Raw genomic sequence first — 19093 nt, 5'->3', positions numbered from 1 at the left:
TGTACTGCAAGAGGTTGGCCCAGTATTTAGTTGTGGATTTCTGTATCTGCTTCTATCTGTATCAGTTTCTGGAAAAGGGTTCAAACTTCTCTAGGGTTATGAATTGTACTCTGGGTTTCTTTTGCTTTATGTATGGTTTCCACTTATGAGTTAGTAATACTATATTTGTCTTCTGGTTTGGGGTTACCTCACTTAGGATGTTTTTTCCCTAGTTCTTCCCATTTTAGGATGTGATTGTTTTTTACCATTGAATAGTACTTCATTGTATAAATATACCACATTTTCTTTATCCATTCTTCAATTGAGAGGCACCTAGGTTGTTTCCAAGATCTGACTATTACAGATATTATTGCTATGAACACAGATGAACAAATGTCCTTGTGGTGTTAATGTGCTTCCTTTGGGTATATGGCCAACAGGGGTATTGCAGGGTCTTGAGGTAGGTTGATTCCTAATTTCCGAGAAATTGTCATACTGATTTCAACAGCGGCTGTACAAGTTTGCACTCCCACCAGCAATGGGGGAGTAGTCCCCTTTTTCCACATCCTCTCCAGCATAAGCTGTCATTGGTGTTTTTTATTTTAGCCATTCTATTTGGTATAAAATGGAATCTCAGAGTGGTTATGATTCAAATTTCCCTAATGACTAAGGATGTTGAATATTTCCTTAAGTGTCTTTTTTGCCATTTGAGATTATAACTGCAAGTCTTGCTTGATAACTGTTTTTGTTAAATGTAACTTTACTATGTTAAAGTTAAAACCTTCCTTATTGATTATAAAGAAATACAGAAATGATGTGGGATGTCTTTCTGAATAAATGTTGCTCTCATTGGTTGATAAATAAAGCTGCTTTGGCCTATGGCAAGGCAGGATAACGCCAGAGAAATACAAACAGAGATACAAAAGAAGAAGGGAATTGTCTGAGAGATGCCAGCAGCTGACCAAGGAGCAACATACCACAGCACCACTGGTAAGCCATGGGCCACATGACAATATGCAGGTTAATAGAAATGGCTTCATTTAAATGTAACAGCTAGCCATTAATAAGTCAGAGCCATCAGCCAAATATTTATAATTAATACTAAGTTTCTGAATGATTATTTAGAAATGGCTGTGGGAGAAAAGCCTCTGGTACAATGACCTGTCTGTTGGTGACAGGAGGGTATTGGAATATCCCATATCAGTGTGTGAGTGTCAATATATGATTTAAATTGTACTAATATTTCTTTTACAAACTTATGTGCCTTTGGGATTAGGGCATAGATGTTAAGAATTGAAAGGACATTTTGATGGATTTTTTTTCTTTAATGGATATGTAGTGTTATTCCATATTTCTTTGGAGTAGTTTTGGTTTAAAGTCGATTTTGTTAGATATTAAAAAGGCTACAATAGCTTGCATCTTGGGTTATTTGCTTAGAGTAATTTTCCAACCCTTTACCTTGACTTTGCTGGTCTAAGATTATTCCTGTGTTTTCATGGTTGTAGTTAATCTTCTTAGGATGGAGTTTTCCTTCTAGAACCTCCTGAATGTGTAGATAAATATTGTTTAAATTTTATTTTGTTACAGTATATCTTCTTTCGTCTATCTATGGTGATTGAAAGTTTTGCTGGGTATAGTACTCTCAGGTAGATCGTGGATCCCTAGAGTCTTTGGCAAGTCTTTCCAGGTTCTCTGGCTTTTAGAGCTCCTTTAAGATGTCAGATAGACTCAACAAACCAACTCTTTGTTGTGTTGATTTTTTTATATTGTTTTCCTGGTTTGTATTTTGTTGATTTCAGCCTTCAAGTTGATTATTTCCTGGCGTATACTCCTACAGGATGTGTTTGCTTCTTTTTGTTCTAAGGCTTTCACTTGTGCAATTAATTATCTTATGTGTATCCTCTGTTTTCTTCATATGGGTACTTAGTCCAATGAACTTCCGTCGTAGCACTGCTTTCAAGGTGTCCCATAAGTTTGGATATGTTGTATCCTCATTCTCGTTGAATATTAGAAAGGCCTTAATTTTTTTCTTTATTTCTTCTTTGACCCAGGAGTGGTGCAATTGCACATTGCTTAGCTTCCATGCAGGTTTTCTGTGATTTGTGTTGTTGTTGAATTCCAATTTTAAAGCATGTTGGTCTAATAAGATACAGGGGACTATTCCTATTCTCTTATGCCTGTTGAGGTTTGTTATGCCACCTAGTATGTGGGCAATTTTAGAGAAGAATCCATATGGAGAGGAGAAGAAGGTATATTCTTTTGTGTTTGGATGGAATGTTCTATAGATGTCTGTTAAACCCAGTTGAGACATAACCTCTGTTAGTTCTTTTGTTTCTTTGTTGAGGTTCTGATTGGTGGCCCTGTCTAGTGGTAAGAGTGGTGTGTTGAAGTCTCCCACTATAAGTGTTTGAAGTTTTATGTGAGAATTGAGTTTTAGTAGCCTTTCTTTTACGAATGTGGGTGCCTTTGTATTGGGGTATAGAAGTTCAGAACTGAGATTTTGTGTTGATGGATTTCTCCTGCGATGAATATGAAATTACTGTCATCATCTCTTTTGATTAATTTTGATTTAAAGTCTAACTTGTTAGATATTAAGACAGCCACACCTCCTTGCTTCTTGGTTCCATTTGATTGGAAGATCTTTTCCCAATAGACAAACCTTTATCCAAACTAACGAAAAAGCAGAGAGAGAACATGCAAATTAACAAAATCAGAAACGAAATGGGGAACATAACAATGGACTCAGAGGAAATACAGACAATTTTCAGGTCATACTTTGAAAACTTGTATTCCACAAATACTGAAAATTCAAAGGAAATAAACAAATTTTTGGATAACTGTCACTTACCAAAATTAAATCAAGAACAGACAAACAACTTAAATAGACCTATATCCTGCAATGAAATAGAAGCAGTCATCGAAAGCCTTCCAACAAAAAAAAAAAAAAAAAAAAAAAAAAAAGCCCAGGGCCAGATGGATTCAATGCAGAATCCTACCACCAGACATTCAAGGAAGAACTAATACCAATACCAATACTCCTCAAAATGTTCCACAAAATAGAAACAGAAGGTTCATTGCCAAACTCTTTTTATGAGGCCACAATAACCTTGGTACCCAAGCCTCACAAAGGCACAACTAAGAAAGAAGACTACAGACCAATATCCCTGATGAACATCGATACAAAAATACTCAATAAAATACTGGCAAACCTAATTCAAGAATACATCAGAGAAATCAACCACCATGAACTAGTAGGCTTCACCCTTGGATTGCAGGGATAGTTTAAAATACAAAAATCTATCAACGTGATCCAGCATATAAATAAACTGAAAAAGAAAAACCATATGATCATCTCCCTAGATGCTGAAAAAGCCTTCAACAAAATTCAACACCCTTTCACAATAAAGGTCTTGGAGAGGTCAGGGATAACAGGAACATACCTAAATATAATAAGAGCAATATATAGCAAACCAACTGCCAACATCAAACTGAATGGAGAGAAACTTAAGCCAATTCCTCTAAAATCAGTAACAAGACAAGGCTGCCCTTTCTCTCCATATCTCTTCAGTATCATACTTGAAGTTCTAGCTAAAGCTATAAGACAACAAAAGGAGATCAAGGGCATCCAAATTGGAAAGGAAGAAGTCAACCTGTCTCTATTTGCAGATGATATGATAGTTTACATAAGTGACCCAATAAACTCTACCAAGGAACTCCTACAGCTGATAAAAACACCTTCAGCAAACTAGCAGGATACAAGATAAACTCAAAAAAATCAGTAGCCCTATTTTTTTCAGACAACAAAGAGACAGAGAAAGAAATCAGAGAAACATCACCCTTTACAATAGCCACAAGCAACATAAAGTATCTTGGTGTAACGCTTACCAAACAAGTAAAAGACCTATATAATAAGAACTTTGTGACTCTAAAGAAAGAAATTAAAGAAGATACCAGAAAATGGAAAAATCTCCCATGCTGTTGGTTAGGTAGGATTAACATAGTAAAAATGGCAATCTTACCAAAAGCAATCTACAGATTCAATGCAATCCCCATTAAAATCCCACCACAATTCTTCACTGACCTTGAAAGGATAATAATAAACTTTATATGGAAAAACAAAAGACCCAGGATAGCCAAAACAACCCTATACAATAAAAGAACTTCAGGAGGCACTTTAAGCTCTACTACAGAGCTATAGTTCTAAAAACAGCCTGGTATTGGCACAAAAATAGACAGGTAGACCAATGGAATCGAATTGAAAATCCTGATATTAACCCACACACCTATGAACACCTGATTTTTGACAAAACAGCTAAAAGAATACAATGGGGCCAGGAACGAATCTTAAACAAATGGTGCTGGCACAATTGGATGATGGTGTGTACAAGACTGCAGAAAGACCCATGTCTGTCACCATGCACAAAACTCAAGTCCAAATGGATAAAAGACCTCAACATCAGTCCAGCCACACTGAACCTCTTAGAAGAGAAAGTAGTAGGTACCCTTGAAGAAATTGATATAGGAGACCACTTCCTGAACATAACTCCAGGGGCACAGACACTGGGAGCAACAATTAATAAATGGAACCCCTTCAAACTTAGAAGCTTCTGTAAGGCAAAGGACACAGTTGACAAGACCAAATAGCAGCCCAGAGACTGGGAAAAGATTTCACCAATCATATATCCGACAAAGGGCTTATCTCCAAAATATACAAAGAACTCAAGAAACTAGTCAACAAAACATCAAACAACCCTATTAAAAAAAATGGGGTACAGAACTGAAGAAAGAATTCTCAATAGAGGAAATCAAAAAAGCTGAAAGACACTTAAGAAAGTGTTCAACATCCTTAGCTATCAGTGAAATGCAAATCAAAACAACTTTGAGATACCATCTTACTCCTGCCAGAATGGCTAAAATTAGAAACATCATGCTAGAGAGGATGTGGAGAAAGGGGAACACTCCTCCACTGCTGGTGGGAGTGCAAACTCATACAGCCATTTTGGAGATCAGTATGGCGGTTCCTCAGGAAAATGGAAATTAGTTTACCACAGGACCCGGCAATCCCCCTTAGGCATATACCCAAATGATCCACATCCAGGCAACAAAGACATCTGTTCAACTATGTTCATAGCAGCACTATTTGTAATAGCAAGAACCTGGAAACAACTTAGATGCTCCTCAATTGAAGAATGGATAAAGAACATATGGCACATCTACAAAATGGAATGCTACTCAGCAGAAATAAATAATGAAATCTTGCAATTCGCAGGCAAGAGGATGGCACTTGAATAAACCATCCTGAATGAGGTAACCCAGCCACAAGAGGAATATAGTATGTACTCACTGATATATGGATTTTAGACCTAGAGCAAAGGATTACCAGCCTATAATCCACACCACCAGAGGAACTATGATACAAGGTGTATTCTAATAGATTCATATAAAGTCACTCACAGAAGGAGGAAGGGACAAGTCCCCCAGAGCACAGGAGAAGTGGGGGGGGCAGTGAATGGAGAAAGAAGTAGGAGAAAGAGAGGGGGAGGAGAGGAAAACATGTGTGACTAAGAAGATTGAGTCAAGGTAGGAATAGAAGACAGGAGAGAGAGAGAGAGAGACAGAGACAGAGACAGAGAGAGAGAGAGAACATAAAAGAGGGAGCCAATATTGGTTTGAAGACAAAATTGAACCCAAAGAAAGGTCTAGACACCTACAAGACTGCTGCCAGCTAACAATTTGAGCATCCATGGAAAGGCTACCATAAATGCCCTTCCCAGATAGTGAGATCAACAACTAACTCATCCGTGGAGCCCTCATCTAATACCTGTTGGAAACAGAAGCGAACACCCATAACTAAACACTGAGTTGAACTAGAACCCAGATGTAGATGGAGAGGACAAGACCAGGTTGCAGAAACAGATAGAGACAGCTGACCTGAACAAGGAAGAGCTAACCCAGACTGATAGTTGGGAATCCAGCATGGGACTGACCCAGGGCCCCCTGAAAATGGGTCTTAGCCAGAAGGACTGAGCAGTCTAAGGGACCTCAGACAGTGGAACCAGGATGTATTCCTTGTGCACAAAGGGACCTTGCGAACACATCCCCCATGCAGGGATACTGACTTAACCTAGAGACAGGAGAGAAGTCCTAGTCTCTACTTCAAATGACCTGTCTGATCTACATGACCCTACCTGGATGGCATTGCCCTACATGTGGAATTGTGGTGGGGGGAGGGGAGGGGAGCGGAAGGTGGTCAGGATGCATGTGAGGGGTCAGAGAATGTAAGAGGGAGGGAGGGAGAGGGAACTGGGATTGACATGTAAAATAATAAATTAAATTTAAAAAAAAAAGAAAAGATGTCAGATATAATTCTAATAGGTCTGCTTTATGTTACTTGGTCTTTTCCCCTTGCATCTTTTAATATTCTTTCTCTGTCCTGTAAGTTTACTGCTTTGATTATTGTGTGCTAAGGAAACTTTCTTTTCTGGTCCAATCAATTTGGTATCCTGTATGTTTCTAGGAATCTCCTATTATCCTATTAGGAAAATATTTCTTTTAAGATTTTGCTGAAAATATTTTCTGGGCCTTTGAGCTGGGTTTCTTCTCCTCCCTCTCTTTCTATTATTATTTTTGCTTATAGATATAATTATTTATTCTACATCCGGTCCACGGCTTCTCCTCTCTCCTTCCCTCCCTGCCCCTCTTCTCTATCCCTTCTGTTTCCAATCCCCAATCCAATCCTTCATTTATGTTAAGTAAAGGGCTGGTCTCCATGGACAGCAAGAACACATGATATCAAGTTTCAGTAAGACTAAGTACCTCCCCAATTATTAAGGCTAGACAAGGTGACCCAGTATGAGACATAGGGTTTCAAATGCCAGCAGAAGAGTCAGCATGTGCCCCCACTGTTAAAAGTCCCATAAGACCAAGTTACCCAAATGTAGTATATACACAGAATGCCTAGGTCAGTCCCATCGGGGCTCCCTAGTTGTTGATTCAGTTTCTGTGAGCCTCTATGAGCCCAGGTTAGTTTTCTTGTGGCATCCTTGAACCCTCTAGCTCTTACAAGCCTTTCTACCCTTCTTCAAGATTTGCCAAGCTTTGCCTAATGTTTGACTATGAATCTGCATCTATTTTTATCAGTTGCTAGGTCAAGCCTATCTGATGACTATTGGGCTAAGCACAAATCTATGAGTACAGCAGAATATTGTTAAGTATCATTACATTGACTTTTTTCTCCAGTCCTGTTTGGTTATATCCTAAGTCTCAAGGCCATCCAGCCTGTGGATCCTGGTGATCCAGGAAGTGTAAGGGATGGGCTTACTCTCCTGGCATTGGTTTTAGGCTAAACCAGTTATCAATTGCCATAGGCAGACAGACTGTAGATCTAAGATTTTGTGACTGAGTTGACATCCCAAACCTCCACTTGATGTCTTGCTTGGTTACTAGAGATGGCCAGTTCATGCTAGGTATCTGCTATCTCTAGGAGTCTTAGCTGGGGTCATCCTTGTAGATTCCTGGGAAACCTTGAACCAGGTTTCTACTTGGCCCCAAAATGACCCCTTCAAGTAATCTCTTCAGTACTCTCCTCTCTCCAATCCCCACAACCTGAACACTCATGTCCCAATCCCCTTCTACCCACAGTCCACTCATGAAATTTCTATTTTCACTTCCTTAAGGAGATCCAAGTGTCCCCTCCCTTAGGCCCTCCTTGTTACCTAGTTTTTCTGGGTGTGTGGATTGTAGCAAGGTTATCCTTTATTTTACAGCTAATATCTACTTGTGAGTAATTACATGCCATGTTTGTCTTCCTGGGACTGGGTTTTCTCATTTAAGATGACTTTTTTTTTCTAGTTCCATCCATTTTCTTGCAAATTTTATGGTTTCATTGTTTTTAACAACTGAATAATATTCCATTGTGTAAATGCACCACATTTTTTATAGCCATCCTTCAGTTGATGGGCATCTAGGTTCTTTCCAGTTTCCATCTATTACATACAAATAAAGTTCCAATGAACACAGTTGAGCAAGTGCCCTTGTGGTATGATGGAGCATCCTTTGTGAATATTTCTGAATGGTAGAGCTGGGTCTTGTATTAGATTGATTCCCAATTTTTCTGAGAAACTGCTATATCAATTTCCAAAGTGGTTCTATATAAGTTTGCATTCCAAACAGCAATGGAGGAGTGTTCTCCTTGATCCACATCTTCCTGTATTTTTTATCTTAGCCATTCTGACAGGTGTAAGATGAAATCCCAGGGTTGTTTTTATTTGCATTTTCTTGATGGCTAAGGATGTTGAACATTTTTTTTAAGTGTTTCTCAGCCATTTGAAATTCTTTTATTGAGAATTTTCTGTTTGGTCTATACCCCATTTTAAATTGGGTTATTTGGTTTTTTGATGTCTGAGTTCTTCAGTTCTTTATGTAATTTGGAGATTAGCCCTCTGTCAGATGGGATGTTGGCAAAGGTCTTTTCCCATTTTGTAGGCTGCTGTTGTGTCCTATTGATGGTGTCCTTGCCTTACAGGAGATTTCCAGTTTCATGAGATCCCATTTATTAGTTGCTTATCTTACTGTCTGTGTTATTGGTGTCCTGTTCAGCAAGTTGTCTTCTATACCACTGTGTTCAGGGATATTTCCCTCTTTCTCTTCTCTCATGTTCACTCTAACTGGATTTATTTTGAGGTCTTTTATGTGCTTGAACTGGAGTTTTCTGCAGGATGATAAATACAGTTCTATTTGCATTCTTCTGCATTCCAACATCCAGTTAGTCAAGGACCAATTATTGAAGAAGCTTTCTTTTCTCTAGTGTATAATTTTGTCTTCTTTGTCAAAAGTCATGTGTCCATAGGTATGTAGATATATGAATGGATCTTCAATTCCATTGATCAACCTTTCTGTTTTCATGCCAATACCATGTGGTTTTTATTACTATAGCTCTGTAATAGAGCTTGAAATCAGGAATGGTGATACCTCTGGAGATTTTTTTATTGTACAGAGTTGTTTTAGCTATCCTGGGTTTTTGGTTGTTTATGTGTTTGTTTTTTCCATATGAAGTTGACTATTGTTCTTTCAAGGTCTGTGAAGAAATGTGTTGGAATTTTAATTGGGATTGTACTGAATTTATAGATTGCTTTTCATAAAATGATTGTTTTTACTATGTTAATACTACTTATCCATGAGCATTGGAGATCTTTCCCTTTTATTATATTTTCTCCAATTTCTTGCTTCAAAGGCTTGAAGTTTTGTCATACATGTCTCTTACTTAACTTGGTTAGTGTTACTACAAGATACTTTGTATTATTCAAGGCTATTTTGCTAGGTGTTGTTTCCCTGATTTCTTTTCAGTCCATTTATCTTTTGTATATAGGAGGGCTGTTGATGTTTTTCTTTTAGTTAATCCTGATCCAGCCACTTTGCTAAAAGTGTTTTCAGCTGTAGGAGCTCCCTGGTAGAATTGTTGGAGTCAATGCATACTATCATATCATCTGTGAATAGTGATACTTTGACTTCTTCCTTTTTGATTTGTATCCCCTTGATTTCCTTTAGTTGTCTTATTGTTCTAGCCAGAACTTCAACTACTTTATTGAATAGATATGGAGGGAGTGGACAGCCTTGGAATTGCTTTGATTTTCTTTTCATTTAATTTGATGTTGGCAATCATCTTGCTATATATTACTTTTATCATGTTTAGGCATCTCCCTTGTATCCCTGATCTTTCCAAAATTTTATCATGAAGGGGTGTTGGATTTTGTCAGTCTTTTTCAACATCTAATGAGATGCTCATGTGTTTTTTTTTCTTTCTTTCAGTTTGTTTATATGGTAGATTACATTGGCAAATGGCCTCCTTGATCATGATGGTTGATCTTTTTGGTGTACTCTTGGATTTGTTTTGTGAGTATTTTATTGAGTATTTTTGCATCAATGTTCATGAAGGAAATGGTCTGAAATTCTCTCTCTTTGTTGAGTCTTTGTGTGGTTTTGGTATCAGGTTGACTGTAGTCTCATAGAATTTGACAATGTTCCTTCTGTTTCCATTTTTCTTTTAATTGTTTTTTTATTATATAATTTAAATTTTGCTTTTCCAATCCCAGTTCCCACTCCCTCTCATCCTCCCATTTGCTCCACCATCTCCCCATCCCACTCTCCATTCACTCCTCAGGGAAGGTGAGGTCTACCATGGAGTATCATCAAAGTCTGCCATATCATTTGAGGCAGGACCACGGCCCTCCCTCATGTATCTAGGATGAAAGCATATCCCTCCATATGGAATGGGCTCCAAAAAAGTCAGTTCATGTACTAGGGACAAGTACTTGTTCCACTGCCAGAGGCACCATTGACTGCCCAAGGCCCCCAACTGACACCCATGTTCAGGGGGTCTAGTTTGATCATATTCAAGTTTCCCAGCTGTCAATCTGGAATCAGTGAGAACCCACTTGCTCAGGTCAGCTGTTTCTGTGGGCTTCCCCAACATAGTCTTGACCCCTTTGCTCATCACTCTTACCTCTCTATAGCTAGATTTCAGGAGTTCGGATCAGTGCTTAGCTGTGGGTATCTGCTTCTGCTTCCACCAGCTACTGGATGTATGCTCTATGATGGTATTTATGGTAGTCATCAATCTCATTATAGGGAAGGGGCATTTGGCTAAAGTCAAAACAACCAATGACAGCTTATTCTGTAAAGGATATGGAGAAAGGGAAACACTCCTCCATTGCTGGTGGGAATGCAAACTTGTACAGCCACATTGGAAATCACTATGGCAATTTCTCAAAACTTTGGGAATCAATCTACCTCAAGACCCAGCAATTCCACTCTTAGGCATATACCCAAAGGATATATACTCATGGTAGAAGGACATCTGTTCAACTATGTTTACAACAGCATTATTTGTAATAGCCAGTACCTAGAAGCAACCTAGATATCCCTCAACTGAAAATGGAAAAAGAAAATGTGGTATATTTACACAGTGGAGTACTACTCAGCAGTCAAAAACAAAAACAATGACATCTTGAAATTTTCAGGCAAATGGATGGAACTAGAAGAAACCATCCTGAGTGAGGTAACCCAAACACAGAAAAACAAACATAGTAGATATTAGACATGGAACAAAGGTTAATCAGCCTACAATCCAAAACCCCAAGAAGCTAGGAAACAAGAAGGACACTAAGAGAGACTTCCATGGACCCACTGAGAATGGGAAAGGTACAAGATCTCCTGAGTAAATTGAGAGTATTGGGGGAGAGGGGAAGGAGTTAGGAGAGAGAGGAAGGGAAAAGGGGAGGGGTAGGAAAACATGAGGGATCAGAAAGGCTGAGTTGGAGGAAGGACAGAGGAGAACAAGGAAAGAGATACCTTGAGAGAGGAATCTGTTATGGGCTTAACTAGAAACCTAGAACTAGGAAAATTCCCAGGAATTCACAAGGATGACCCCCAACTAAGAATCTAAGTAATAGTGAAGAGACTACCTTAAATGCCCTTCCCCTATAATGAGATTGATGACTACCTTAAATGCCATCATAGAGCCTTCATCCAATAGCTAATGGAAGCAGAAGCAGAGATTCACAGCTAAGCACTGAGGTGAACTCCTACAGTCTAGTTGTAGAGAGGGAAGAGTGATGAACAAAGGTGTCAAGAACATGTTGGGAAAATCCACAGAAACAGTTGTCCTGAGCAAATGGGACCTCACAGATACCAGACTGACAGCTGGGAAATCTGCATAAGACTGAACCACGCCTCCTGAATGTGGTGTCTGTTGGGGGAGTTGGGCAGTTTATGGGGCCTCTGGCAGTGGAAAAAGTATTTAGCTCTAGTCCATGAATGGACTTTGGGAGCCCATTCCCTATGGAGGGATACTCTCTCATCCTAGAAACACAGATGAAGCCCTATGCCCTGCACCAAATGATGTGACAGACTTTGATGATCCCCCATGGAAGGTGTCACCATTCCTGAGGAGTGGATGGGGTTGGGATGGGGGAGGGAGAAGGAACTGGGATTGGTATGTAAAATAAGATTTTTTTATTTAAATATAAATAGAAGGTAGTGTGGAAGTTTCTAAATGAACCAAAAGAACTTTTCATGACTTATGACTATGTCACTTATGACTATGTCACTACATATGTTTTAAAATTCTAAGTCAGGCTATCACAGAACAGCTAACATGCCCAGGCTGATTGATGCACTATTTACAAATCTGAGAACTGGAAGCAGCCTAGACTTCCAATCAACAAATCAACACACGCATAGTAAAAATTCTTATAGCCAGTAAGAAAAATAAAATTGTGGCATCCATAGGGAAATGGATAAAACTGGAAATTATTATAGTAAGCAAAGTAAGTCAGATTAGAAAGACAAATGCCATGTATTTGTCTGTATTATGTTCATGTATTTACATATGTATACCTACACAATTCTCTCTCTCTCTCTCTCTCTCTCTCTCTCTCTCTCTGTGTGTGTGTGTGTGTGTGTGTGTGTGTGTGTGTGTGTGTAAAGGTGAGAATGAAATTATATCATTAAGCCCAAAATAAATGGTTTGTATTGGGGAACAATATACAGAAAAATACAAAGAACCACAGGAGCATTTCCCTGTCCTTCCTACTGTGTCCTCTGACCCACCAGAAAGGACTCCACAAGCAAGAACATGCCTTATGCCTTATGCTTCCCTCTTTCCTTTTCCATCCATCTGAAGCCACACCCAAAGGGGAATAACAAAGAAGCAAGCAGGGGTTCAATAAGTCACTATATATATATATATATATATATATATATATATATATATTCTGTGTTTGTATGTGTGTGTGTGTGTGTGTGTGTGTGTGTGTGTGTGTGTGTACTGGGGTATTGGGTTAGATTTTGTCTAAAATAATGGTTAAAATGATTGAGTGAGATAGTGTTCAACATGATGAGAATTAGCTAATGTTGACTTTATGGTAACTGGGCTAATAATAGAAAGTTGAAGAAAGAAAATGTAATTAGTAAAGGTCAGGGAGCCTTGTTTATACCTGAATTATACTTCTTTAACAAATTATTGAACATGTCATTGTAAAATTAATAATCAACATATTCATTATATTAAATATGTTCTTATGTGTATACTTGGAATATTTCAAGATGAATAAATAAGTTATTATTTTATTAAACTATTCTAAGTTTATAAGGCACATAAGCTTAACTTAATTGTTGATACTGATAAAATACAAATTGGATAACTAGTTTCTTAGTCTTGAAGAATACCCAAAATAAATCTACATAAATGTCCATCATGAAGTCCTCATATTCAGAGGTAGTAGATATTTTACCATATGTGTTTTATATATGTACCAGAAAACTATCACAATTGATATATGAATAACATTTTGAAGTGAATCTTTTCTTCATGAACCTAATCTTAATAGCTTTTACACTTGTTAGTTTAAATTACTGCATAGTATCATGACTTTCATTTAAGGCAACAGAGTTAACAGTTGAAACTTATGATGTAACTAGCAATCAACACATAAAAATCAGAAGGTGTCTACCAGACAATTAGTTTGATGTTTAGTTCATAGAAAAGTAACTTTATTGCTGAGACTGGTTCTCTGCCTATTGCAACCACATGAAAGGCAACTTTGTAGGCTTGAATTTGCTAGTAAATGGTCCATATTGTTTCAAGACAATTCACTAAAGTTCTTTTATTATAGTAAGGATCCAATTAACCACAAGTCATAGGGGACAAAATAAAGTTTTAACTCTTGATAATAGGGAAGCTGTTTAGCAGGACTCTCTGGGAACTCCGTGTTATCAAACTCATTAAAAGTTTGCTGCCACAATCCCCAAAGCATGACTTAATGAGTCTCTGAAAAAATTCTCTCTGATCAGGAACTTTCTGTCCCACAATTCTCACAGGGACACATATTTTCCTTTGATTGGTGCTTTACTGCCTTTGTTAGTGAACATCCCTAACCCCATGTGTGTAAAACTTAAAAATTAATTTAAATTTCTGATTGCTGAAGAAATTGTTTTGGGTGTTAGATATTTTTTGGCATTTTGTTGAATATAAATTAACTTGTTATGTGGGCCTCCACTCATGAATTGCATTTTATGGAAATATTATAAAATTTTAATTACTACATATTTACAATACAGTCTGAGTCAGGTAATTTGATGATTCATTACTTTTTGCTCTAGACTGTTTTGACGATTTTTGTGGATCATATGAATTTTGCAACTAATTTTTCAATTTATTTATAAAATTGCATTAGATTTCTTTATATTTAATATATTTTAATATTATGTCTCATACAGTTTTACACCCATATAAATGACAATTAAATCAACTGCTAAATACAGTTATATAAAAAAATCAAGTAAATATCTAAAAGGGAAAATTAAATGGACTAAGTACAAAATACACAAAATATATTATAAATATTCTATTGGGTAAAAATTAATGAAAGGTAAGTATTGGATCACAAACATGTGTATACATGATAGGCAATCTCAAGAAAATTTTAGAAAAACCAAGAGGAAAACAGTAAATAAGTTCTAAAATTAATTTCTCTTATGAGCAGAAGTTAGCACTTATGTTCATAGAGTATACACTAGGAGCAATACCATCATGATTTATTCTTTGGTATATTATTAATAGTAGGTACCAAAGAGTCCCCACTCCATTCACTTATAAAAACAGGATTTAAAATATTCTCTATTCTAATTAAAAATTACCTTTGGCATTAAATAGTGTTTGTTATAAATTATGGGTAAGAAAATTCAAGTGAGAAATTAATTTTTCAAACTACAGGAACTCATTACTTCATTTGATTAAAAGCATTTTGTCAATACCTCTCTATATTATGGTATTGTATTCATTAATGCCTTCTATATTATTGTTTACTGCTCATAATCCACTGTTCCATTATAGTTTTACATTTTCCCACACAGAGATTTTCTTTCTTTTTATTTAAAGTTAAAATAAAATATATCATTTCTCTTTTCTCTTTCTTCCCTTCAATCCCATCCATGCATACCCTGCACTCCCTCTCAAAATCTTTTGTGGGTGCGCATAAAGATGGCTGCAGACAGAGTTCAAAGCTGTTAGCAAGTCACAAGACCTAAAGGTCAAAGGTGTGGCTACAGAAGGATGTTTCAGCCATCTTAGTCTAAATAACAACAGACCTGAACCTCAAGGCTAGGGAACAAGAAGTTTAGAGCTAAGGTGTGGTTACTGAACCCATAGAATAAGTGAGGAAGAAAAGTCTGTTTGTTCCATATACATGATACTGTGTTCCACTTTTTGGTTATGGTATATAAGAGTGGCAAAAAATAAACTCGTAGCATTTCAGTATTGACTGATCTGCCCTCCTGACCTTTATTCTGTCTCTCTGTCTTTCTTTATTATCTATAGCTAGCCTTTTCCTCATCCACACTCCCCCACTCGGGTACGGACTTGGGGCTGCTCAGCTGGCTCCAATTGCAGCCCCTCAAAACTGCTCCTGACAGTCTTTCTCTGCAGTTGTCTTTGTAACTTTGTGTGTGTGTGTGTGTGTGTGTGTGTGTGAGAGAGAGAGAGAGAGAGAGAGAGAGAGAGAGAGAGAGAGAGATGCTGTGTGGCTAAATAGATGAATAAAACATGCTCAGATTGTTTTGTGTTGCTTTTATGATTTATCACTTGGTATTGGATAAACAATTAGAGGGCATGTCCCTGGCTAAGAGTATTTCTCCCACACTCAACACTCCTTAGCTGCCTGTAGTTCCTTGTCTAAGGGTGGAGCCCAAAAGATTCCCCCTTCCACGTTAGCATATCAAGTCTTTCCTAGGCAGCCACATTGGTTGTTGAGGTATTATGGTGAAAGCTTCCCTCTCATTTTCAGAATACACAATCTCACAGCAGCTTTCCAGGTCCTCTAGTTTTCCTTCCCCCTCTTCTGTGATACTCCCTGATTCTTAGATGCAGGAGTTGTGTTATATATGGGTCCCTTAAGGCTGAGCACCCCACAATTACTGGTTCTTTGCATTTTTTTATTTACAATATTTTTCATTTTACATACCAACCCCAGTTCACCCTCTCTCCCCTTCTCTGGTCCCCCACTTCCCCTCCTCCCCACTTCCCACCCACTCCTCAGAAGTGAGTCTGAATACCAGGTTGAGGCAGGACCAAGCCCCACCCCACTGTATCAAGGCAAACAAGGTATCCCACCATACAGAATGGGCTCCAAAAAGTCAGTTCATGATCCCAGGATAAATCTTTATCCCTCCACCAGGGATCAAGCCACAAAACTATCACCCACATTTAGCGGGCCTAGTTTGGTCCCATTCAGTTTCCCCAGCTCTCAGTAGAATCCACAAGCTCCCACTAGGTCTGGTCAGCTGTCTCTGTGGTGTCCCCATCATGATGTTGCTCATGTGATCCTTCCTTCCTCTCTTCAACTGAACTCCAGGAGCACACCCCAGTGCTTGGCTGTGGATCACTGCATCTGCTTCTATCAATTATGGATATAGGGTCTAGGATGACAATTAGAGTAGTCCCTAATCTCATTTTAGGGGAAGGCCAGTTCAGGTACCCTCTCCATGATTGTTAGGGGTCTTAGCTGGGGGCATTCTTGTGAATTCCATATCTGGAAGAGAGCTGATTTTCAATGTATATAGAAAACTCAAGAGACTAGACATCAAAATACCAAAGAATCCAGTTTAAAAATGGGGTACAGATCTAAACAGAGAGTTCTCAACAGAAGAAACTCAAATGGCCAAAAGGCATTTAAAACACTGTGCAATATCCTTGGCCATCAGGGAAATGCCAATCAAAATGGCTCTGAGATATCATCTTACACCTGACAGAATGGCTAAGATCAAAAACATAAATGTCAATTTATGCTGAAGAGGATGTGATACAAGGGGAACACTCTTCCACTGTTAATGAGAATGCAAACTTGTCCAGCCACTTTGTAAATCAGTATGGCAGTTTCTCAGAAAATTGGGAATCAACCTATCTCAAGACCCAGCAATACCACTTTTGGGCATATAACCAAAGGATGCAGTCATACCACAAGGACTTTTGCTCAACTATGTTCATAGCAGCATTATTTGTAATAGCCATAACCTGGAAACAACCTAGATGTCCCTTGCCCAAATAATGGATAAGGAAAATGTGGTTCTCTGTCTATTGAATGGTTATTGTTTAGTGTAGTGGCTCCTGTTGAAAAGAGAAACTGCTTTGGCGACAGGTTGAGAGCTATACTCACTATTCATTAAAAGGATAGATTTTAGAATGCAGTTAGGAATTAGGTTGGCCTAGTAAAGTAGGGATAAGTATGTTCTTGTCTAAAATCCATGACCTCATTAGCCCCAGGTGGTTAGCTAGGTTTCTAGTATCAGGCAGCATTTTCTTCCTGTTGAATGGGCCTATATAGAGATGTTAGTTACCACCAAGATATGAGCTTCATTATTGCACTCTTAGGCTATCATGCCACAGTGATCATCATTGTGGTTCATAGCATCACAGCTGGTAGGACTGTTGGTTGCTAGCCTCCCTTGGAAACTTGCATAGCATCTTCTTTTATTATGAAAACTGGTCTTCAGAAAGGATGCTTTCAGCTTAGGTCCAGCTCACAGCTTCCCAGACATGCTTTTCAAGTTCATGATATCTTAGGAATAAAGCCTTACCTTCATCCTATGGGAGGCAACCAGGGGAACATCAATAGCCTATAATATTTATCAGTTTAATGAACAACTCTGACCAATGATTTGTAAGGGACCTTCTCATGCATAGTGTTGAGTGTTTGGTTAGCTAGTCTATGTCTTTTGGGGAGGGGAGAATAGTTGACAGGCCAAATGGGAATCTTCATTTAAATTCTCTATATATGTATACACATAGAATTACATGTATTGTAAATTACTTAGGTAAATAAGTAATAATATGGTTTCTTATTTTTCAGACATCTTTAGTTATGTTAACCCTATCCTTACTCTCCTGTAGTGGCCTTCTTCCCCTAACCTCAATTAAACTCCTATTTTATACATTTCCCCCTTGTATAACTTCTCTAGTGGTCCCCATGCCACCATGGTCCCTTTTAACTGTCCTGATCTGTCACCAATCCAAGCTATATACTCACATCAGAATTTTGTGGCTAGGAACCACAGACAACAGAGAATGTATGATTTGTCTTTCTGCATCTGGCTCACCTTACTCTGTGTAATGTCTTCTAATTCCATTCATTCACCCAGATGAGCCCTGGTGCAAAATGAGCAGAACATAGTAGGGCTGAAAAGTTGCACATTAGATTTTTATGCAGAATGGATTATTTATAGATTATATATAGATTACATATACTTTTATATGTATGAATAGATAAAACAAGGAATGTAATTTATTTTATGTAACTTATTAAATTCCTATAATCAAGTTTTTATAATTTTAAGTGTGTGGATTTTTTTTCTTCCCTGGTTAAATTGATTCCTCTTTTTATATTTTTGTAAGGGTGATGTATTTATCACATAAATGTTCTATCTACAGATCTGGTAAATCTATTTACATGCTTACTTACAAGTCAAAATGTCAGAACCTTTTAATCAAAGGCCAAGTGAAAAGAAACAGACTAACATAATAAAGTAGAACACAAGACCCATCTTCTTGCTGCCCTCAACAACAAACACATCTCACCATCAATGGTAAGCAGCATATTAGGGTAAACAATGGGAAAGGTATTCCAAAAAAAAAAAAATGGAACTAAGAAACAAGCAGGTTTAGTGATTTGAATATTTGAACAAAGTATGCTTCAAACCCCAAAATAGTCAGAAGATAAAAGGAAATTCACTACATACTCATTAATAGAATGGTTTACCATGAGGATATTACAATTAAAAGCATATACACACAAAACAACATCACAAAAATACTACTGTACATGAAACCACAGATGAGACCATATCCCAGCCCACATCTCTAATGGAAGCCTTCTTCCCCACCAGAGGCCAGGCCAGCATCCTGAACCACAGAGATCAGTTAAGAATGAATATGATATAAAGATGGTTTCAGATTCTGAGAAGGGACTTTTCTAATCAATTTTTTTTTCTGTCTTGTTTAATGGGGGAAATGAGACTGGGACCATGCTATTGACTGACTTGGTAAGTAAAAATTAGCACGATG

Source organism: Phodopus roborovskii, unplaced genomic scaffold (assembly GCF_943737965.1).
Source record: "Phodopus roborovskii unplaced genomic scaffold, PHOROB, whole genome shotgun sequence".
Taxonomy (NCBI): Eukaryota; Metazoa; Chordata; class Mammalia; order Rodentia; family Cricetidae; genus Phodopus; species Phodopus roborovskii.
Note: the sequence above shows the minus strand (reverse complement) of the source record.